This window comes from Natator depressus, chromosome 1, assembly GCF_965152275.1.
Source record: "Natator depressus isolate rNatDep1 chromosome 1, rNatDep2.hap1, whole genome shotgun sequence".
Lineage (NCBI taxonomy): Eukaryota > Metazoa > Chordata > Testudines > Cheloniidae > Natator > Natator depressus.
The window spans coordinates 182,163,140-182,185,846 of NC_134234.1; the positions used below are offsets into that span (position 1 = coordinate 182,163,140).

Consider the following 22,707-nt stretch of genomic DNA (forward strand, 5'->3'; position numbering starts at 1 on the left):
AGTTCCCTGAGGGTGTCAAAGTCTGCTTTTCTGAAGTCCAGGGTCTGTATTCTGCTGCTCTCCTTTCTTCCTTGTGTCAGGATCCTGAACTCGACCATTTCATGGTCACTGCCTCCCAGATTCCCATCCACTTTTGCTTCCCCTACTAATTCTTCCCGGTTTGTGAGCAGCAGGTCAAGAAGAGCTCTGCCCCTAGTTGGTTCTTCCAGCACTTGTACCAGGAAATTGTCCCCTACACTTTCCAAAAACTTCCTGGATTGTCTGTGCACCGCTGTATTGCTCTCCCAGCAGATATCAGGGTGATTGAAGTCTCCCATGAGAACGACGGCCTGCGATCTAGTAACTTCCATTAGTTGCCAGAAGAAAGCCTCGTCCACGTCATGCCCTTGGTGCGGTGGCCTATAGCAGACGCCCACCACGACATCACCCTTGTTGCTCACGCTTCTAAACTTAATCCAGAGACTCTCAGGTTTTTCTGCAGTTTCATACCGTTGGTTTCATATGGTCAGACACATAGAAGACCATAAATTGTTGTGCAAAAGTCAACATCTTTTCTGTAAAGGGAGATCGTGTCTTACTAATCTATTAGAGCTTTTTGAGGGGGGTCAAACAAACATGTGGACAAGGGGGATCCAGTGGACATAGTGTACTTAGATTTCCAGAAAGCCATTGACAAGGTCCCTCACCAAAGGCTCTTATGTAAATTAAGTTGTCATGAGATAAGAGGGAAGATCCTTTCATGGATTGAAAACTGGTTAAAAGACAGGAAACAAAGGGTAGGAATAAATGGTAAATTTTCAGAATGGAGAGGGGTAACTAGTGGTGTTCCCCAAGGGTCAGTCCTAGGACCAATCCTATTCAATTTATTTATGAATGATCTGGAGAAAGGGATAAACAGTGAGGTGGCAAAGTTTGCAGATGATACTAAACTGGTCAAGATAGTTAAGACCAAAGCAGACTGTGAAGAACTTCAAAAAGATCTCACAAAACTAAGTGATTGGGCAACAAAATGGCAAATGAAATTTAATGTGGATAAATGTAAAGTAATGCACATTGGAAAAAATAACCCCAAGTATACATACAATATGATGGGAGCTAAATTAGCTATAACTAATCAGGAGAAAGATCTTGGAGTCCTGGTGGATAGTTCTCTGAAGATGTCCATGCAGTGTCCAGCGGCAGTCAAAAAAGCAAACGGGATGTTAGGAATCATTAAAAAAGGGATAGAGAATAAGATGGAGAATATCTTACTGCCCTTATATAAATCCATGGTACGCCCACATCTTGAATACTGCATACAGATGTGGTCCCCTCATCTCAAAAAAGATATACTGGCATTAGAAAAGGTTCAGAAAAGGGCAACTAAAATGATTAGGGGTTTGGAACGGGTCCCCTGTGAGGAGAGATTAAAGAGGCTAGGACTTTGCAGCTTGCAAAAGAGGAGACTAAGGGGGGATATGATAAAGTTATATAAAATCATGAGTGGTGTGGAGAAAGTGAATAAGGAAAAGTTATTTACTTGTTCCCATAATATAAGAACTAGGGGCCACTAAATGCAATTAATGGGTAGCAGGTTTAAAACAAATAAAAGGAAGTTCTTCTTCACTCAGCGCACAGTCAACCTCTGGAACTCCTTGCCTGAGGAAGTTGTGAAGGCTAGGACTATAACGGGGTTTAAAAGAGAACTGGATAAATTCATGAAGGTTAAGTCCATTAATGGCTATCAGCCAGAATAGGTACGGAACGGTGTCCCCAGCCTTTGTTTGTCAAAGGGTGGAGATGGATGGCAGGAGAGAGATCACTAGATCATTACCTGTTAAGTTCATTCCTTCTGGGGCACCTGGCATTGGCCACTGTTGGTAGGCAGGATACTGTGCTGAATGGACCTTTGTTCTGACCCAGTATAGCCATTCTTATGTTCTTATATCCCTGTACTTTTCCTCTCACAAATCTATATAGCACAGCAAACCACATGGTCCTATTACTTTTCCCTCCAAAAGAATGGTTTCAGAGTAATAGCCGTGTTAGTCTGTATTCGCAAAAAGAAAAGGAGTACTTGTGGCACCTTAGAGACTAACCAAGTTATTTGAGCATAAGCTTTCGTGCATCCGATGAAGTGAGCTGTAGCTCACGAAAGCTTATGCTCAAATAACTTGGTTAGTCTCTAAGGTGCCACAAGTACTCCTTTTCTTTTTTCTCCAAAAGAACGTAATTGTTTCTGCTCAGTTGTCTTAAGTAAGCTCCTAAATTGCAATGTCCAATATTAGTGTGTGTGTATATACCACTGCTGTTCCAAAGCATGTTTACCAAGGAGTACTGCTATGCTGCTGGCAACCACAAGGTTGTCAAAAGTTTCAGTGGTGTGATGAGAATACTAATGATGACATAAACTGAATATCCAGCCAGACCAACTGAAGAACCTAATTAGAGATTGATTCAGTGGCATTCAATCTGTGAGGAGGCTACATCCCTTGGGATTTGCCCTGATGACATGACTGCCAGCTATTAGACATAATTATGGTTGCAATTTAGTCACAGAGGTCAGGGAAGTCATGGAATCCATGACTTCCAAAAGACCTCTGTGACTTCAGCCAGCGCTGGCTGGGAGCTGCAGGGTGCCCTGCTGCTAGCAGAGGCAGGGACCTGGAGGGACCTCCACTGCCCCAGGTCGTGGGAGCCCCCCGCAGCTCCCGGCTCCCTGTGGGCGGCAGGCAGACTGCCACTCCCAGCCACCATGGGAGGCAGAGGGACCCCCAAATCTCAGAGCTGCCAGCGGAGAAGGACCCTGGAGGTCTGAGCCTCCACGGGTGGTGGAGGCCCCAGGAGCTCCCAGCCCGGGTGCAGTTGCCCAGGCTCCCCATTTTGTCGTGGATATTTTTAGTAAAAGGGACAGGTCATGGGCTTCTATGAATTTTCCATTATTGGCCATGACGTGTCCTTGACTTTTACTAAAAATATCCGTGACAAAGTCTTAGCCATAGACATAATGACAAAAAAAATATTTGAGGAGTTTAAGATGTTTGTTGTATTTTGTTTTTAGAGTTGCAAGAGAGTTTGAGGAGCTAAATAAATGGCAATCTACATAAATGTAAATTAGCTCTAATATTGCTAGAGCTGAAAAAGAATCTCTCTTCCTTTAGTTCACAAGGCAGGGCCCCATACCTTTGGAGCAGAAGGACCTTTTCTACGTGAGCTGAAGGAAAACCTTCATTACCTGTACCTAGGACTACAGTATAACATTCATTTGAGCAGAGCTGGACCAAGTAGATGGCCGGGCAGGCATATGCAATACCCTCTCTATTACACACTTTTGTACTCAAAAATGCCCCAGCCCTCTTTGCAGACTGGCTGTAGTAGTGCTCTGGAGAAGATGCTACAGTAGAAGAATGCTGGCCTGCAGCCAAAATCCAAAGGAGACTGCTGCCCTTGACTGCTTTCCTCCCCCCCCTCCCCCATGTGGTGTGGGGACCATATTGACAGGCTCTTCACTATTTCCTCTAAAAGGAGATACCTGTTTCATTTCCTCAGAGGCTGAAGCATACTCACATCCCGCAGTCTTTTAATCTGATGAGTAACATTGCAGGGGGTTGTGCCCAAAGTTGGTCAAAAAAATTCATTCGTTTCCCCCTCCCTTTAAAAATAACTGACCTTCAAAACTTTTGTGAAAAGTCAAAACCAAAACATTTTCTGTTTCTCCCTGCCACCCCCTCCTGCTCTTTGCCCCTGAATGCAAGGATTGCAGGACGAGGTACCATGTTTCCAAAGCAAAGAATAGCCTTTGGATGTGTTCTATTACTATTATCAGAACATATCTCAGTCGATGTCAGTCTCCATATTTAACTTCACAACTCTTAAAACGTAATTTGGACAAAACATTTGCTCCATTAAGGGCCAGTGAATACTAATTCTTTATTAAGTTGGTACTCCCAGACCCTCACCCTGCAGAGCATCCGATCTAAAAAAAAAAACCCTTTACATTTGTTTTGTATATAGTCACTAGATACTGTGTTTATGGGTGCCATAGAAATCCACTGGATAGGTAGTCAATCCTTAAGACTCTCTCATGATGTGGCAAGCAGTTGGTGAAGTTCCACAAATTATGATTTTGGTAATGCCCACTAGCAATGCTAAGTGAATATCAACTTTTCCATTGTAAACCTTTATTTTTGTAAGTTTATAACAGCTCTATAAGATTTATTTTTTGTCAGAAGCTTGGCATAAAACACAAGGACTTGATACCAGAAAGTTTTTTATTTATACCCTTCACAAAACAAAAATCAGTCATTTTCATGTTATAGAATATAAAATGGGTAGATATTGACTTGTCTGCTTTTGTTCAATAAAATCATTAAACGTCTTATTTCAATTGTGTAATTTAGTAACCGACTAGTACATAAATACAATCATAGTATTTAAGAGAAAAAAAAAAACCAAAAAATAGATGTGATATAAAATTAAGTTGAAAGTATACCAAATGCCCTCCTACTCCTAAGAATAGTAAAGTTCACCTCTTCCTCCCTAAGTTGATTTGTAGTGCACCTTCTGATCAATGCCCCCTGGGTTAGCCATCCTTCTAAGGATAATCACAAGCCTTGACTTTTTGCTCCTGGTCTTGAATGATATAATATATCTCTGGTTTGATCCTTCCATCTAGTGTCTGGTTGAATAAATGAATAACCATACCTCTTGTATAATTCTAATAGAACTGGTCAGGAATTTTTCAACAAAACATTTTCTGTTGGAAAATGCCAATTCATCCAAACTTTTGCTGGGAAGGTTTCTCAGGTCCAGGATAGAATTTCCACTCAAATCTACAGAGAAAATAAAACAGAGCCCACAATAGGCCAGTGGTTAGGCGACTCAGTTGGAACGTAGGAAGCCCTGGTTCAAGTATCTGCTCCACCAGATTCTGAGGTGGAACTTGAACTTGGGTCTTCCACATCCCAGCTGAGTTCCCTAACCAAAAGACTATAGAATCAGTGTTTCTCTCTCTCTGACCCAATGAACATTTTAAAAAGTGAAACAGCTCCAACAAGAGTAATTGAGGGGGGCTAGAGAGAGAAACCAATGTCTATTGCATGGATTAGCAGATGCCATGTACAGGCTACTCCCCCAATATACTTCAGGAGAACATGCCTTTCTTTTGGCTGTGTCTTGGGTCTGCAATGTAAGTGCTTCAGAGGTACCGTTGGAGTCTTATGCTGTGCTTTTTGGGACACAATACCAGGTAGACACTTTTCCTCTCCATGTAGTCAACCTCCTGTCTGTTTTTGCATTGTCCCATTCTACATTCCTCCATACGGTAGAACAGAGCGGAGATTAATGCATATTAAGATAAATTATATATCAAATCCACTTTCGAAGCAGTCACTTCCCTAACGAAAGTGTTCTTTAAATTATAAATCCACTGTTTTATTTTAAAATTTTAATCCACTTAAAAAAAAAAAAAAAAGAAACAGACTGCTATTGATACCACACCAGGTTTTGTGTGTGTTTGCGCTTATATCCCATCTCTCTCCATTTTTTATTTTGTTTTTGTTTGGAGGTATTTCATAAGGCATACAAAACATATGGAGGCAGTATCATTTATTCCCTACATTGACAGTCTGTTGAAAAGGCCAAACCACCCTGAGTTATGAACAATAGTAATTAAAAGGTCACCTATTCAGCGCTGAAATGGTGTCTGGAAGAGGCAACATTTTGCATAAATTAGGATTTCTGAAACTGGTTTTTAATGTAATGCATCAGTTCATTCATTCTATGATATTATATTCAAGGAAATAGATTGTAGATAGAGCTTTAATTATGCAATACATTTAAATACAAGCCAGATTTGGGGGATGTGCTGAGTTATTACATTGAAAAATAATCTGTTTCTTTTTGTTCCATGTCCGCATGGCTTTATATAGGAAAATAACATAAAACCTATTAAGTTACCAAAGAGCTTCATTCAAATAATGTCAAAGATCCCACTTAAACCTATAAAGAGCTAAAGCTACCACTACAGAAATAAGCCACAACTGAGTTGTGAACAGGCTATTAGTGTATGCCACAAGTCTGTCTACCTCATGCTTTCAGCCATCCTATAAGTGTAGCAGCAGCCTACGTGAGAGGCTAATGGCTATTAAAATATGGCTAACAGTGATTTGTTTTTAACTTTCAAAAAAAAAAAAACTTTCATTATAAGAAGATACATAAAAAACAACCTGTCAGTATGAAAAGTGGCTCCCAGTCAAATTAAGAGGAAATAATAGGAAAAGTTTATAGATACCTTTTTTCTACTATTTTGAATTTCTCTCTTTCCCCCCTTCCAAAGTCCCTTGGAACCAGTTCTATTTGGAATATTGTAAAGCTCCCAGTTCAGCTTTTACAGTAGAAAGTTCAAAAAATGACTCAATGGGCCATGCACTGGCAGAAGTGCAACTCGGCACTTAGGAGGAAAGGGTAGCTCACAAACTGACACTTATTCATTTCGCTCTTCTTTTCCCCCCACCCCCTCCTACCCCACTGATCTCTTTTGACCCTTGTTAAACTGTGAGATTTATCTTGTACAAATTAAAAGGGATAATTCAGGGAATTAAGAATATTTTTCTAGTAGTGCCATCCATGCCCTGAAGCCTCTTGCATATTTTTGCCCATGAAAATATAAAGGGTGATTTGCTCTTTGAATTTCTCCCTCTTTGGAGTACAATGCGTTTAAGAAGATGTTGGTTTCCCACTCCCCAGCCCTATTGCTTTCATTTGTTACAATTTATCTTTCTGGTTTTGCCAAGCAAAGCAGCAGCAAACCCTCGACATCCAAATGGGAAGTGCTGCCTATGAACACTCCATGTGGAGTGTGAGCTCAAACAGCCCTTCGGTTTTGACTGAAAAGGGGGATTTTCTTTGAAAAAAATATATAACGAAATGTGGAAATAGTTTAAAGAAAATCCCTTTTCAGTCAAAACTGAAAAGCTGTCTCAGCTTCACCTCTCCTCTGGCAAACGTTTGCAGGGACATTTCCTGCTTACTCACCAGGAACTGGAGTATCATTAAAGACCTTAGCTTTTACTATAAACCACCAGCCCACCCCCTCCACATGCTCACACACAATCACCATGTACAGTGAAGTGAAGGGGTTTTTTGTCGCACTTCAGTTCCTGAGGCAGCAGAAGAGAAGAAAAGAAAAGGAAAAACACCTTCCAGGGAAGGCAGAGAGGGAGAAGTGGAGAATTAAGGGAAAAACTGTTTACAAGTATAAATACCTTTGGATAGTTTTTTTAAAATCACTTTAAAAAACAGAGGTAGAGAAAGGTATTAAAAAGCATTTTCCTCCTTTCTTTGCCCCACCCATTAAACAAAAAAGGGATATTTTTGAGTGATAGGGTTCCCAGAGGTGCACTAGTGCAAGTTGGCACACGGCCAGTTAGAACTCAGCTTTAGACAATCTGTATATCCAGTCACATACTGCCATTCTTGTGGACATGTGCTTTGGCTTTCAAGTCACATCAGCTGCACAGGCTTCAATGAAGTTAGGTCATGGATGACTAGGATACATGCAGATTAATCGAAAATGTGCCTGTGCACATATTTCAAGCTATTTTATCTTTTCCCCCTTTTATAATCCTAAAGCTACAGAGAGTCCATTGTAATATAAAATAATATATTCCTTAACATCAAATAAACTATAAAGAAACACTAGTATACTGTACTTTGAATCAAAATAAATACCTATGGAGATTGACAGTAAGCCTGCATTCTACCATTTCATCTTAATATTCTAGCGACTTAAAGGCAAGCCAGTTTTGGAAAATGTTACTGAAAAGGAAAGGGTGTAGCACACTAGAGCCTGAAAATTAGATACAAGATCAGAAATCCTTTTAATCTTTGAGATGATCACTAATAAATCATGAGCTTATCTGTCCAAGTGAATCTTGACTTGAGCAGCTGAATGATAGGCCTACAAAGTGAATGGCTATTGAGATTCTATTGTGTGTATCTCATGTGGTAATGTAATTAAAGTCCTGGGGAATCAGCATTTGTGGACACCTCATATTTAATCCTTGTGGCTCAAGAATCGAGGACACTGATTATGGTACGCTCCACAATAACCATTAGTCAAATAAAAGATTGTAAAACTGCCGACTAGTATGTTACTTGGGGAATAGAAATAAAGTGAAAAACAAAGACAACTGTTATTAGAAGCAAAATCAAATTAAATTAAAAATAAATTAAAAAAGGGGAATAAATTAGGGTGGAAACTAACAAAGAATAGAACATAGGACTATGAAGGTTATCTATGAAAAGGAAGCCTGCCAAAGCTGCCCAGTCCAATGACAATAGTTCTCCCTCATGAGATTGTGCACATATACATTCCACTGCAGGTGTACTTTGCCAGCAGTACTTCTAGCCAGCACGTTCTCCCACTCTCCTTGTGCTCTCAGGCAAGGGCATAAAAAGGATACGTCTGCTACCTCCCTCTCCGTTCCCTCACAACACTGTATGTAACATCCAAAGCAGCAGGGAATGTGGGACGGTTGTGGAATGTATATGCGCATGACATATCTCAAAGAACATTTACTGTACAAGTAACTATTTTTTCTCTTTTGAGTGATTGTGCGCACAAACGTTCCACAGCAGGTGACTCATCAGCAGTTCCCTTACAGGTAGAGAGAGACTTTGGATCTTCTGAACAGAGATTGTAACACCAACTCACCAAAGCTGGCATCACCACGAGAGACTTAAGTGATGGCGTAATGACCGGAAAAGATACATATACATGATCATTTTGCTGCTTTGCAGATAGCAACTATTAGGATATTGGTTAAGAAAGGACTACGGAAGTGGATTGAACCCTGGTGGAGTGAGCCATTATTCTTGGTGGAAGAGAGATTTTAGCAAGACTGAAGCAGAACTTAATGCAATCAGAAATCCAATGCAATATTTACAGAGCTGACAGTGATTAACCCTTTACTCTCTTAGCATATGCTACAAAAAGCTGGGAAGAGGTTCTGAAGGACTGAATGCAGTCCAGATAGAATGCCAAGGTACGAAGACTTTCTTCAGCTTTGGGAAATGGGGTTTTAGGAAAGATACCAGAAGATTAATGGCTTGATTAAGATGGAAAGCTGACACTACTTTAGGCATAAAATTAGGGTGTAGTCTATGGGCAATTGTATCTTTTTGGAAGACCATGAAAGGAGGAGAGCTTCAAGTTCTGAAACTCTCTTTGCAGAGAAGTGACTGCCACCAGAAACGCTGTGCTCTTAAACAAGCAAGGTAGTGAAGTTGTAGCTCTAGGCTCCAGGGGGGTGGGTCATATTAGTTTGGAGAGGACTAGGCTGAGATCCCATATACGTACACAATCAGACACAGGAGGGTGAACACTGAGTAGACCATTCAAGAATCAGGAAACGAGAGAGAGAGAGAGAGAGAGAAAATGGAAAAACCCTCTACTGGTGGATACAGTGCAGAGGTGGAAACCAGGTGGACTCTCATAGAACTAACTGAAAGCCCTGGTGATTTCAGATGCAACAGACACGCCAACATACGTGTAATCTTTTTGTGATTGGGTAATAAACTTTGAGATTGTGCCCAAATCTAAAATCTTCCACTCTGCTGTATAGCTAGCTTTAGTGGATTCTTTTCTGCTGCTCACCAGGATGTCCTGATCCATTCAGGAGAACATTTTCTCATGAGAATTCAACCAGAGATCATCCGTGTCATGAAGTGGAGAGATTGGAGGTTGGGATGTAGAGACTTGCTCTGGTCTGATACAGGAGGCCCTTGAGTAGAGGTAAAGTTATTGGTGAGTGGATGGAGAGTTGATGTATGTCTAGGAACCAATACCCAATACTGCTTTGGCCACAAGTGCCTCAAGAATTAATGTTGCTTTGTCTCTTTTCAGTTTCCTGAGTACTCTCAGAATGAGAGGAACTGGAGGAAATGCATATAGAAGATGACTGGACCAAGGGAGAAAGAAGGATTCTGTGATGGAGCCAAGGCTGCCGCCCACCCTGAAGCACAATCTCGTGCATTTGTTGTTCAGGTTCATTGTGAACAAGTCTAGTACTGGGTAATCTCAGTGGTGGAAAAATCTAGATGAGAAGATCCTCTAATTGACCACTCATCTTGGTCTATGGGGGTTGGACCTGAGGCTTTCAGAAAGAAAGGCTATGGAAGGTAAGCCATGGTGGTCAGGGTTGAGATCTGCTCCTATGAAGGTCATGCCCTTGTTGATTGCAGTTGTGATATGTCCAGCTTTAGTTTCAGGCCCAAATGAGAGAACAGCTGCCTGATGACAAGGATGCTGCTTTGGACCTGGGTGCTTAATGTTCCACAAACTAGCCAATCATCCCAGTAAGGAAATATTTGAACTCCAGAAGGGTGGAGTTCTATCGCCATGCACTTGGTGAAGACCAGTGGGAATGATGACAGCCTGCAGGGAAGTATTATGCACTGGCAATGCCTGTTGCTTGTTATGCATCAAAGATATTTCCTGTAGCCAAGAGGTATAGCCACATAGAAGTACGCATCCTGAAAACTGAGGGCAGCATATCAATCTCCAGGAAAGGGATAACAGAAGCAAGGGTGACCATCCGGAACTTGATTTTTTTTTTTTTTTTTAATGAAAATGTTCAGCTTTCTTAAATCTAGAATGGGACAGACCACCAGATTTCTTTGGGACCATGAATAGACCCCTTTCCCTTTTTGCTGGTAAGGAACTTCTTCTGTCACTCCCAATTCCAAAAGAGACTGTAATTCTTGAAATAATACAATCTTATGAGAAGGGACCCTGAAAAGGGATGGGGAAAGTGGGTTGAGAAAAGGGAGTGAGGTGAAGTGGATAACATATCCCTCCTTTACTCTGCTGAACACCTACTTGTCTGTCATGATGTTTTCCCAAGCATAGTGAAAGAGGGAGAGGTATGATCCGAAGGGAAGATATATGTTAGCGTGCTGTTCTTAATCAAGAAATCAAAATGACTACTTGGAGGTTGCCGTTGTCTGATTAGAAGGGCCTCCGGTGGACAAAGATGGCTGGTGATGTCAAGGAGGTCTTCATCTTTTCTTAGAAGCATACTGTGACCTCTGTTGGAAAGGGGGTCTAGAGCAAGAGTGTGGCCTGAACTACTGCTTCCTTGTAACTGAACTGTAAAGTCCTAGTGAATGAAGCATTGCACGGGAGTCCTTCACAGTTCACGTAGTATCGTCTGTTTTGCTGGAAAAACAAGTTTAGAGCCCTCTAAGGGCAAATCTTCTGCTGTGTTTTGCAGCTCCTTTGGCATGCCAGAAGCTTGCAGGCAGGAAAAATGCCTCATGGAAATCACAGTGGCTACGGAAGATGAGGCTGCATCAGCGGCATCAATGGCTGCTTGAAAGGATGGGCTGGGAGATGTCCCTCTGAAACTAAAGCCAAAACCTGTTCCTTATAATCGTCTGGCAATTTGTCAGCAAATTTAGAAATTGCAGAGAAATTAATAAAAAAGTTTATTTAAACAAGCCAGGCTGATAATTAGCCACTCTCATTTGAAGAGTAGTGGTGGCATAATTCTGGTCACATAAATCCAGTCTCTTAAATTCTTTATCCTTGGGAGTAGCTTCATGATAAAGTTGACAAGACCACTCATTAGTTGCTGTGACCTCCAAGGAATCGGGAACTGGGTGAACAACAAAAAATAATCAAAATCTTGATGTGGGACTTGGTATTGTCTGTCCACCCACTTTGCCGTAAGAGGTATACAGGCTGGGGCCTGCCAGAGGATGCATCACCTCATTCTTGAGGTGAACTTTAAGTCAGAAATCTCTCTCTGAGCCATGGTGGGGAATGAGGTACCTGGCCTTCACCAAGACAAATCAAGCAGCTCTTGTGCCTACTCATGACAAGGATTACAGACCTGCACATGGCACAATGCTTAAGACCTGGGGATTTTTTCCATAATAAATATTCCAGGTAACTACTAAAACTATAACTAAATAAACTAACTAACTAAGCTATATACACTACAGAGTGTTGAAATGCTGGCTAACCAAAACAAATGCTAGCTCCAATTCTTGCCACAGGTGGTGAGAAGGAACTGAGAGGGATGTGGTGGACACACCCTTTTTATGCCCTCACCTGAGAGCATGACAAGAACAGGGTTTCTCACTTAGTCCTTAACTGGGCTCAAACTGTCTTACTAAGAGTTCTTGAAATGACCTTGAATGAGTAGAAGAAAATATAAGAGGAAGTTGTGCTGTCTCCTTGAAAGCTGGTGTCACATTTCCATGTTTCCACAGAATGGGTAATTGTGAAGTTCTGGCTTCCATCTTGGTTTGTGAACCTTTTAGGGTTCTGGGGGCATTCTTTTTTGCATAATTTCTGCAATATTACAGAGATGCTTTATGCAGCTCAGAGTGTGAATCCCCACTACCTGAACAAATTTGCTGCACAAACTTAACAAATTTTAGTGGAACTTTCCATCTCTTCCATTTTTTCTTCCAGGTAGCCAATGTGATTAGGAGTGTGCACTTTTTAGCTACTGCTAACCACCATAAATTTTGGTAGAATCATATTCTCAGCTGGTTTGTTGTTTTCTAACAACCTTTTATCTTCACTGCACAGCCAAAACAAATAGTTTTTGTATTATCATTTTGTAAAATACAGTCTTAAAGCTGAAAGTGCCAGCTCTGTGCTTTAGTGATAAATTAGGAAGTGTGGTTTGCTTAGAAAGAAGGAAAGTTTTTCAAGCGGATATGAAAAGAAAACTAAAAGATAACAAAAATTACTTGAAACGTTACGCTCCTGGAACAACCGTGCAAAATGTTGGCCTTGGCAGCAGATGCTGACCTTGTTGGGTGATGCTAAGTGAGACTAGCTGAGTCTCCATAGCAGGTAGCGCTTGTTAACGCCATATTGGATATGGCCCTTCAGTCAGTGGAATCTAGGATCCTACACTCAGCAGTCCTAGGATAGAGACCCTAAGAACAATCAAGCTTGGAGAGAAGGTTAGGGAGGGAATTTGAATTAACTTCTTAATACAGCCATAACAGGTAGATGTTCAGATACAAAGTGATGGGTAGGTAGAAAGATGGCAATGTGGTAATTTTTGACCCTACATAAATCAACTGTGTTTTAGAGCAGGGTAGGAGTGCCACCAGTTCACCAACAAGTTACAATATTTGGCATAGAATCATTCTACATATACAAGTACCTACTTATGTATAAAAGTAGGTACTTGTATATGTAGAATGATTCTATGCCAATACTGTAACCTGTCAGTGAACTGGTGGCACTCCCTCTCTGTGAGTGTGAGATATGTCTTTCTCCAATTGTCTTTGTACACTCGATATCACAATTTTGGAATCTCAATCCACAGGAGTACAGATAACATTTAGTGTGCTGGCTGATGCGGTTATGTTATAGGCCTCCATCCTGTACATTGTTTTTAACTGAAGTAAAGCCAGTTTGGAAAGTCTATTCCTTCTCATCAAGCATTTCTAAAAAACATAATATTTTAGCAGTCCTTCAAAAACAAGATTTCCATATCAGGATTACTTCCTGCTGGTACGAGGTAGTTATTACAAGAGCATCAAATGATTCAAAATAAGCATTCGTATTGCTAGCTTCATGAAGAACCTGGAAATGTAGGACAATCTACTGCCCTCAATCCTTCCTAATGTGCCACTCCCACTAATGTCACTGGCAGTCTTTAAACTTTAATTTTAAAGTGTAATAAAATATGATTCAAATTAGTTTTCCATAAAGGTCAAAGGTTTGCCTTAGCACTTGGATTTACCACAGTGGCAAAGCAATGAAGCACAGCTATATACAGGGTGGTGTCCTATGTGAAAAACAAGGGGGGAAGGTGTTTATAGTAGGAATCCTGCGAGTTTCAAAGTGATGCCTTTCAAACAAAAATCTAATAATTAAAATAGGAAAGTGAAAGAAAATGCCACTGCCATCAAACTCAGCATTTCAATCCAATATTTTATGGTAAGGTTAACTCTGCAGTATAGATAAAAATGGATAATAGAAATTAGTTTGTGAAAAATGAGTTAAGTCCTGTGGTACAATTTATCACCTGCTGGGAGAATTGCAGAAACTTCTTGGCAGTCCTCACACACTATCTGCCAAGTAGCACAGATTTCCAATATGAATGACATGGATAATGAAATCAATGGAAATCCAGCACACACTAGTCAGTAAAGAGAGTTTCTTGTCCTGTTACTGAAGACACATGCTGGATCCCAATGCTCCGTGTCCCTTTGTGAGGCGGTTTCTAACGGGTGCAATATGTACAGGAACAGGAGAAATACACAAATGATTAAGTTGTGTATAGATGTACACACTGTTTACATGTTGGCAGAAAACAGCAATATTTAGGTTTAATTTTGCTTGTGCATGCCTGTCAATGCTGTCATATGACCAAAAAGCCAGCTCCTGACTCTGCTGTGATGAAGGCAAGAGTGTCAAAGCTACTCCCTTCACCTGATGTTCTTAACCTTCACCTCTATAGTACTCACTCACATAACCAAGGATGCTTTACAGAAGGGCAAGGAGCAAAGAGAAGAGGACATTGAATGGGGATCAAAGGAAGGATCTCAGTACACACACAGAAAAATCACTTTTAAATGCTGAATGAAATGTCTCTCTCATTTAACCTGTCTGGGCCTCATTTCCCTGTCTGTAAAATGGGAAGAATAATGCTTCCCTAGTGAGGATAAATACATTAAAACATGGTGAAGCGCTTTGAGGTATACTGATGAAAAGCGTGATGTAAGAAATTGGCATTATTATTATTATTTGTCCAATGCATATCAGTGTTCTACATTTTCTAGTGAATGCTGTAATTTGTGGATTATTGAAGCAGTGCTGCAATGTTATGTATCCTCTTAGAGGCTTTTATCGTATTATAATCTGCTCTTCTTGTTATTACATTACTACTACTGGCCACCAGCTGCTTTCTCACAAAAAGTTAATAAAAATGGGACACACGTTTCATTTTCATATTAAAATGCCTTTCAAGAAAAATACAACCTTTCAAGCTTTATAAAAACATGCTACAGTATTCTATGGTGATAGTTCAAACCCTGCCATCCTGTAGCAATGATGCTGCCATGTTTGGGGCTATTATTCTAGAATACCGGTGAGCTTTTTTAAGGACATGATGGCTAAATGAGCTTTATTTTGACACTCCCATTACCTTATTCTAACATGGCACACTCTTCTACCCAGCATTTCAAAAGCAGAAAACCATCACCATGGTGTACCTGTGAATGAGGGAAGCATACTAGGTTGTTAAGGTGAGCACATGGTTTGGGGGGAACTTGGAGCTGGTAGTGTGTTGGAGTCATTTCACTGGTTATAACTAAGGAAGCCAGAGTGGGGCTGTTGGGCATAGACAGGCTGCCGAACCAAAGCTATCTAGGATGCAGACACTCCAGAAAATTCAAAATGGAGAAATGGAGACAAATTGGAGAACTGGTCTGAATTCAACAAGATGAAATTCAATAAAGAAAAGTACAAAGTACTACACTTTGGAAGGAAAAAAAATCAAATATATTAAGGGCAGCTATAAAGAGGACTGTGATCAATTGGTCTTCATATCCACTGAAGGTGGGATAAGTAGTAATGGGCTTAATCTGCAGTAACAGAGATTTAGGTTAGATATTGGGAAAAACTTTCTAACTGCAAAGGTAGTTAAACTCTTGATTAGGCTTCTAAGGGAGGTTGTGGAATACCCATCTAGAGAGGATTTTTAAGAACAGGTTGGACAAAAACCTGCCAGGAATGGTGTAGGTTTACTTGATCCTGCCTCAGCATAGGGGCTGGCCTTGGTGATTTCTGCAGGTCTCTTCCAGCCCTAATTTTTATGATCCTATGCTGATCCTACAGCAACCTTTCATGTTCCTGAGCTTTTTCCCCCTTATGTTTAGAAGCTGCTTAATATTTACTTTACTTCATAATGCATCAAAATAATAGAAAACAACAAAGAAAAGAGATAACAGAATTCATCCCTCATTGTTTTTGTAATATCCTTCATGCTCCAGTGCCTATGTCTGTTTGACTGGATATACAGGGATCAACAATTCATGAAGACTCTTTTCAGTAACTACTTATAAAATGGTTGGCAAAATCAACAATTTCAGAGCAAAATATCCAAAAGGGAAGATAGAAACATTTCCCATGTCATGCACAACTATGTACCTGACTGCATCTTTTCATATTACAACATCAGCATTTGTTTAGGTGGCATTCAATTCTATCAGCCTTACTTGTGTAGTAGTACCTTACCTTACTCTGCAAGTATTCCCATTTACTTCAATGGGTTACACAAAAAGTACAGTGCTATTCAATATATGAGTAAGGCTGCAGAAAGGTACCTCAGAATGATCACAGCAATTTAAAAATTACTCCATGGTTCAGCCTTGTATCTTGTCAAAGCAAGCGTGAGACACTTTGAATGCTACTAGAAGAACAAGGGGCAGAGTTAATTCCATAAGTGTGTGTAAACTGGACAGTTTCTCGCCTAAGATGAAAAAATATAGGCCAGCATAAGTGAACGTAAGTGTCATGCTCCCAACCTAGTGTGTGTGGAGTCTGGGGGAAGGAGGGTCTTAAGTCAGCTTTGTTTATTTAGTTAGGCTTTACCCTGTCGCTCCTGACAATTCCTGATGCTTTTCTTGTATTTTCCAGAGACCACAAGCTAGCTTTGTTCTTCCATTCAGCAGTGAAATCAACAAGGTTGGACAGATGTAACTGAGGGAAGAATCAGACTCCATGCCTTTTCTGTGATTGAACAAAGTTTTGTTTGGTTTAGAATCACAGAACTGGACGGAACCTCGAGAGGTCATCGAGTCCAGTCCCCTGCACTTGTGGCAGGACTAAGTATTATCTAGACCATTCCTGACAGGTATTTGTCTAACCTGCTCTTAAGAATCTTCAAAGATGGAAATTCCACGACCTCCCTAGGAAATTTATTCCAGTGCTTAACCACCCTGAAAGTTAGGCAGATTTTTCTAATGTCTAATCTAAATCTCCTTTGCGGCAATTTAAGTCCATTGCTTCTCGTCCTATCCTCAGGTTAAGAAAAACAAATATTTTTAAGAAAATATTTTTCTTCCTTCTCCTTGTAACAACCCTTTTACATACTTGAAAACTGTTATGTCCCCTCTCAGTCTTCTCTTTTCCAGACTAAACAAACCTATTTTTTTTCAATCTTCCCTCATAGGTCATGTTTTCTAGACCTTTGATAGTTTTTGCTGCTTTTTTCTGGACTCTCTCCAATTTGTTCACATCCTTCCTGAAATGTGGCACCCAGAAGTGGATAGAATACTCCAGTTGAGGCCTAATCAGCACAGAGTAGAGTGGAAGAATTACTTCTTGTGTCTTGCTTACTACACGCCTGCTGATACATCACAGAAGGATGTTCGGTTTTTTTGCAACGGTGTTACACTGTTGACTCATTTAGCTTGTGGTCCACTATGACCCCAAGGTCCCTTTACACAGTACTCCTTCTAGGCAGTCATTTCCCATTTTGTATGTGTGCAACTGATGGTTCCTTCCTAAATGGAGTACTTTGCATTTGTCCTTATTGAATTTCATCCTATTTACTTCAGACCGTTTCTCCAGTTTGTCCAGATCATTTTGAATTTTAATCCTATCCTCCAAAGCACTTGCAACCCTTCCCAGCTTGGTATCATCTGCAAACTTTATAAGTGTACTCTCTATGCCATTATCTAAATCATTGACGAAGATAATGAACAGAACTGGACCCAAAACTGATCCCTGTGGGACCCCATTTGATATGCCCTTCCAGCTTGACTATGAACCACTGATGATTACTCTCTGGGAACAGTTTTCCAACCAGTTTTGCACCCACCTTCTAGTAGCTCCATCTAGGTTGCGTTTCCCTAGTTTGTTTATGAGACGGTCATGTGAGACAGTATCAAAAGCTTTACTAAAGTCAAGATATACCATGTCTACTGCTTCCCCCCCACCCACAAGGCTTGTTACCCTGTCAAAGCAATCTATCAGGTTGGTTTGGCATGATTTGTTTTTGACAAATCCATGCTGACTGTTACTTATCACCTTGTTATCTTCTAGATGTTTGCAAATTAATTGCTTAAATATTTGCTCCATTATCTTTCTGGGTGCAGAAGTTAAGCTGACTGGTCTGTAATTCCCCGGTTTGACCTTATTTCCCTTTTTATAGGTTGGTGTTATATTTGCCCTTTTCCAGTCTTCTGGAATCTCTCCCGTCTTCCATGACTTTTCAAAGATAATTGCTAATGGCTCAGATCTCTCCTCAGTCAGCTTCTTGAATATTCTAGGATCAATTCACCAAGGTCTGAGGAAATGCAAGACATCTAATTTTTCCAAGTAATTTTTAACTTGTTCTTTCCCTATTTTAGCCTCTTCTGATCCTACCTCATTTTCATTGGCATTCCCTATGTTAGGCATCCAATCACCACCAACCTTCTTGGTGAAAACCGAAACAAAGAAGTCATTAAGCATCTCCGCCTTTTCCACATTATCTAATATTTTCCCCCCTCATTGAACAACAGGCCTACCCTGTCCTTGGTCTTCCTCTTGCTTCTAATGTATTGTAGAATGTTTTCTTGTTACCCTTCATATCTCTAGCTAGTTTGATCTCATTTTGTGCCTTGGCCTTTCTAATTTTGTCCCTACATACTTGTGTTATTTGTTTATATTCATCCTGTCATTTGACTTAGTTTCCAGTTTTTGAAGGACTCTTGATTTTTAGATCATTGAAGATCTCCTGGTTAAGCCAGGATGGTCTCTTGCAATACTTCCTATCTTTCCTACGCAGTGGGATAGTTTGCTCTTGTGCCCTTCATAATGACTCTCTGAAAAACTGCCAACCCTCTTCTATTGTTTTTCCCCTTATACTTGCTTCCTATGGGATCTTACATACCAACTCCCTGAGTTTGCTAAAGTCTGCCTTCATGAAATCCATTGTCTTTATTTTGCTGTTCTCCCTCTTACCCTTCCTTAGAATCATGAACTTTATCATTTCATGATCACTTTCACCCAAGCTGCCTTCCACTTTCAAATTCTCAACCAGTTCCTCCCTATTTGTCAAAATCAAATCTAAAACAGCGTCTCTCCTAGTAGCTGTCTCCACCTTCGGAAATAAAAATTGGTCTCCAATACATTCCAATAACTGATTGGATAATCTGTGCCTTGCTGTGTTATTTTCCCAACAGATGTCTGAGTAGTTGAAATGCCCCATCACCACCAAGTCCTGTGATTTGGATGATTTTGTTAGTTGTTTAAAAAAAGCCTCATCCACCTCTTCTTCCTGGTTTGGTGGTCTGTAGTAGAGCCCCTATCATGACATCACCCTCGTTTTCACCCCTTTTATCCTTACCCAGACACTTTCAACAAGTCTGTCTCCTATTTACATCTCAACCTCAATCCAAGTGTATACATTTTTAATATATAAGGCAACAACTCCTCTCTTTTTTCCCTGCCTGTCCTTCCTGAGCAAGCTGTACCCTTCTATACCAGTATTCCAGTCATGCGTATTATCCCACCAAGTCTCTGTGATGCCAACTGTGTCATAGTTGTATTTATTTAATAGCATTTTGAGTTCTTCCCGCTTATTCCCCGTACTTCTTGCATTATTATACAGACATCTACAATACTGATTTGATTTCCCCCCCACACACACAGTTCTGTCTTGTCTTGTCTCTCCTTTATCCCTGCTATAACAGCCCATGCTCCCCCCCAAATTCCAAAACTGCTCCCAGGTCTCCATGTTCTTGACTTACCTGTGAGCTTTGGGCACCTGCCCCCTTTGAACCTAGTTTACAGCCTCCTCAGTAGGTTAGCCAGATATATTTTAGATATATTTTCTGCCTCTTACTTTTTTTTAAGCATTGCTGCACCCATTCCATTTTTCATCTCATCTACATTTTCTCATCCATCTTTGTTGTTCCTAACATCCTATTCTCTACACTATTCTTTCTTTGCTCCATTTTTCCCTCCTCTCCTAAGCACAGGAGTTACTAGAGTCCTTCACAATGGAGCAGAAATTAATATATGGGTGAAATCACTGTATGTAAATTAATTATATGTTCCTAATACAGTTTTCTAGTAGTTTGTAGTAACTATGTGGCTGATTTTTCTTTCACTTGCACCAGTACAAATCAAGAGTGACCTTTCTGAAGTCAGTGGAGCTACCTGGCGAAGGGGGAAGAGAACTGGGCCCCTGTATTAAATTTGTTTGAGATTTCTGTGGTCACATATGTTCAAAAAACTAATTGAATTTGGGTTCCTTAAGCACATAAGAGACTCAGCCTTTGTATTTTGATCAAATAAAATTCCACTACTGAAATGAATCTCTTAAGGTAAAACAGGAAAACAAAAATTAAATTGGAAACATAACAAATCTCAGTCTAACATATGGTGCAACAATGGGAGAAGTTATACAAATATTTCTCAGATGCTTTCTTTAAGAGCTATTCAAGTATTTTATACAAAGTGGAACAGCTTCAACAGGAGAGTGAGAGACTTCCACCCCAGCATATGCTATAGCCCAATGATTTGGGCACTCACTTGCCATGTGGGAGACAGAAATTCAAATCCCTGCTCGGAATTAGAGACATTGTGGACTTTAAACAAAGGCCTGGTCCACACGGTGGGGGGGGGGAGGGGAGGGCACGGCGGGGGGGGAATCGATCTAAGTTATGCAACTTCAGCTACGTTATTAAGTCGATGTACTTAGATCTACTTACCGCAGTGAAGACACCGCGGTAAGTCGACAGCTGACGCTCTCCCATCGACTCCGCCTGCGCCTCTCGCCCTGGTGGAGTACTGGGAGTTGACGAGAGAGCACTCGGTGGTCAATTTATCACATCGCTGGATTGATTGCTGCCCATCGATCCAGCAGATAATGTAGACAAGCCCAAAGTCTCCTACGTCCGAGGTGACGGCCCTAACCACTGGGCTATAAGACATAATGGCAGCACCACCATTTTTGTGATTGGTGCCTAAGTCCTATTGTGAATCTAGCCTGAAAATTTTGATTTTGTCTGAAATTTGGCAAATTTGTGAATAGTTTTGATAAACCTGAAAACTGCATTTTTCAGCAAATAAACCATTTGCTTGAAAATAAATTTACACACATACTTCAGCCTTTGCTGGATTGGTTCCTAAATAGTTTTGTGGTAACAAAGGGCTCAAACCATTTAACAAACAGGCTCTTCACCTGTTTTCCCATTGAAACTTCACTGGCCTCTGACTTCACCGCTACATCATCATCTGTCCTCCCAGACTGCCAAACACCACAAAAGCCAGCCCAAAGTCTTTGGAGCAGCTCATGCCTCACCCTACAAAGACATATGTTGTTCCTTCCCTCACCTTATTAAGAGATTGACTTATAGGAATTAATACCGGGAACTCATTTATGTAAAAACTTTGAACACCTTTCCATATTGGTCGGCAATTGTCACATGATGGCCAGGAGAAAGCTTATAGCTTCCAGCCCAGGCTTAATAGCAAATGGAGGAGGGCAAGGCATGAGGAGACTACTCTGGAAGCAAGGTAAATTTGTAACAAGTATTCAGGTTTTGGAGACTTTTACCACTACTCCATTTGCTACTGAGCAGGGCATAGGTGCCAACTCCAGGGGTGCTCTGGGTACTTAGCGGCCCCACAGATCAGCTCCTGCCCCTCCCTCCCAGCACCTCCCCACCCACCATGATCAGCTGTTCCGTGGTGTGCAGGAGGCGCTGGGAAGGAGGGGGAGGAGCGGGGATGGGGTACACTCAGGGGAGGGGGCGGAACTGGGTGGGAAAGGTGAGGTGGGGGTGGGGGCTGGGGAGAAAGGGTGGAATGAAGGCAGGGTCTGGGGTGGAGTGGGGGTGGGAAGAGGCAGGCCAGGATGGGAATTTGGGGGAAGGGGTTGGGTGGGGACAGAGCGGAGGGTTGAGCACCCCTGGGGCCTGGAGGAAGCCGGCACTCGTGGAGCAGAGGAAAAAAACCAGTCTTGCACCAAAACATCTCCCTGGGCTAAGAAAATGTGGTAGCAGGAGTCCCTGATAATGGTCTGAAATACTATTGTGCTAATTAGGCCACCATCCCAGAGTGTGCAACAAATATGACTGTTGTTTCATAGCTCTACACTAGTGAGCCTATATATTTATTATTCATTTCCTACTCATTCATTTTAATTCACACTTTTTATATCCATGCCTATCCTACACGCTAGTTGTCTGTGATAAAAATGTACATAATACAAAAGACATATAGATCCAGTAGCTAACACCCTTCCCCTTCCCCTCCCCCCCCACTTCAAATATGGCATATATATAGTCCTGACTGGGGAAGGTGTGATTGTATTTTAGATTTTACTCTTTGGCAGGTAATGGGAGGAATTTGGAGGTTGAAAGCAGAAGTATTTTATGGAAGAACCAAGCACACAGCAATAGACTATCCTACAATCAGAGATCCATACTGGTAAGTAAGTACTGGAGAGAATGTAATATTATATCATGCAGTCTGGAAACTTTCTTCACCATGATGATTAGAAGTGGGCCTAAAACCCAAGTTCAGACAGTTTGATGGTGGTTATATAGAGTTTGATTTGGTTAGGTTAATTTGGTTTGGTTAGGCTAATCAGAAATAAAGGTGGAAGCGGGATTCAGGTGGGGAACCTTCACAAAGTCTGAAAACATTTAATTCCAAGGGTTTAGTTTCCAGCCCATCCCTAATGAAGA

General features: G+C 41.0%; 1 protein-coding gene across 2 annotated transcripts in view; it reads right to left on the minus strand.

Moving 5' to 3' along the window:
- The window catches only part of POU1F1 (POU class 1 homeobox 1), a 152,548-nt gene that overhangs the window by 129,290 nt on the left and 551 nt on the right, over positions 1-22,707 (minus strand). The window lies entirely within an intron of this gene.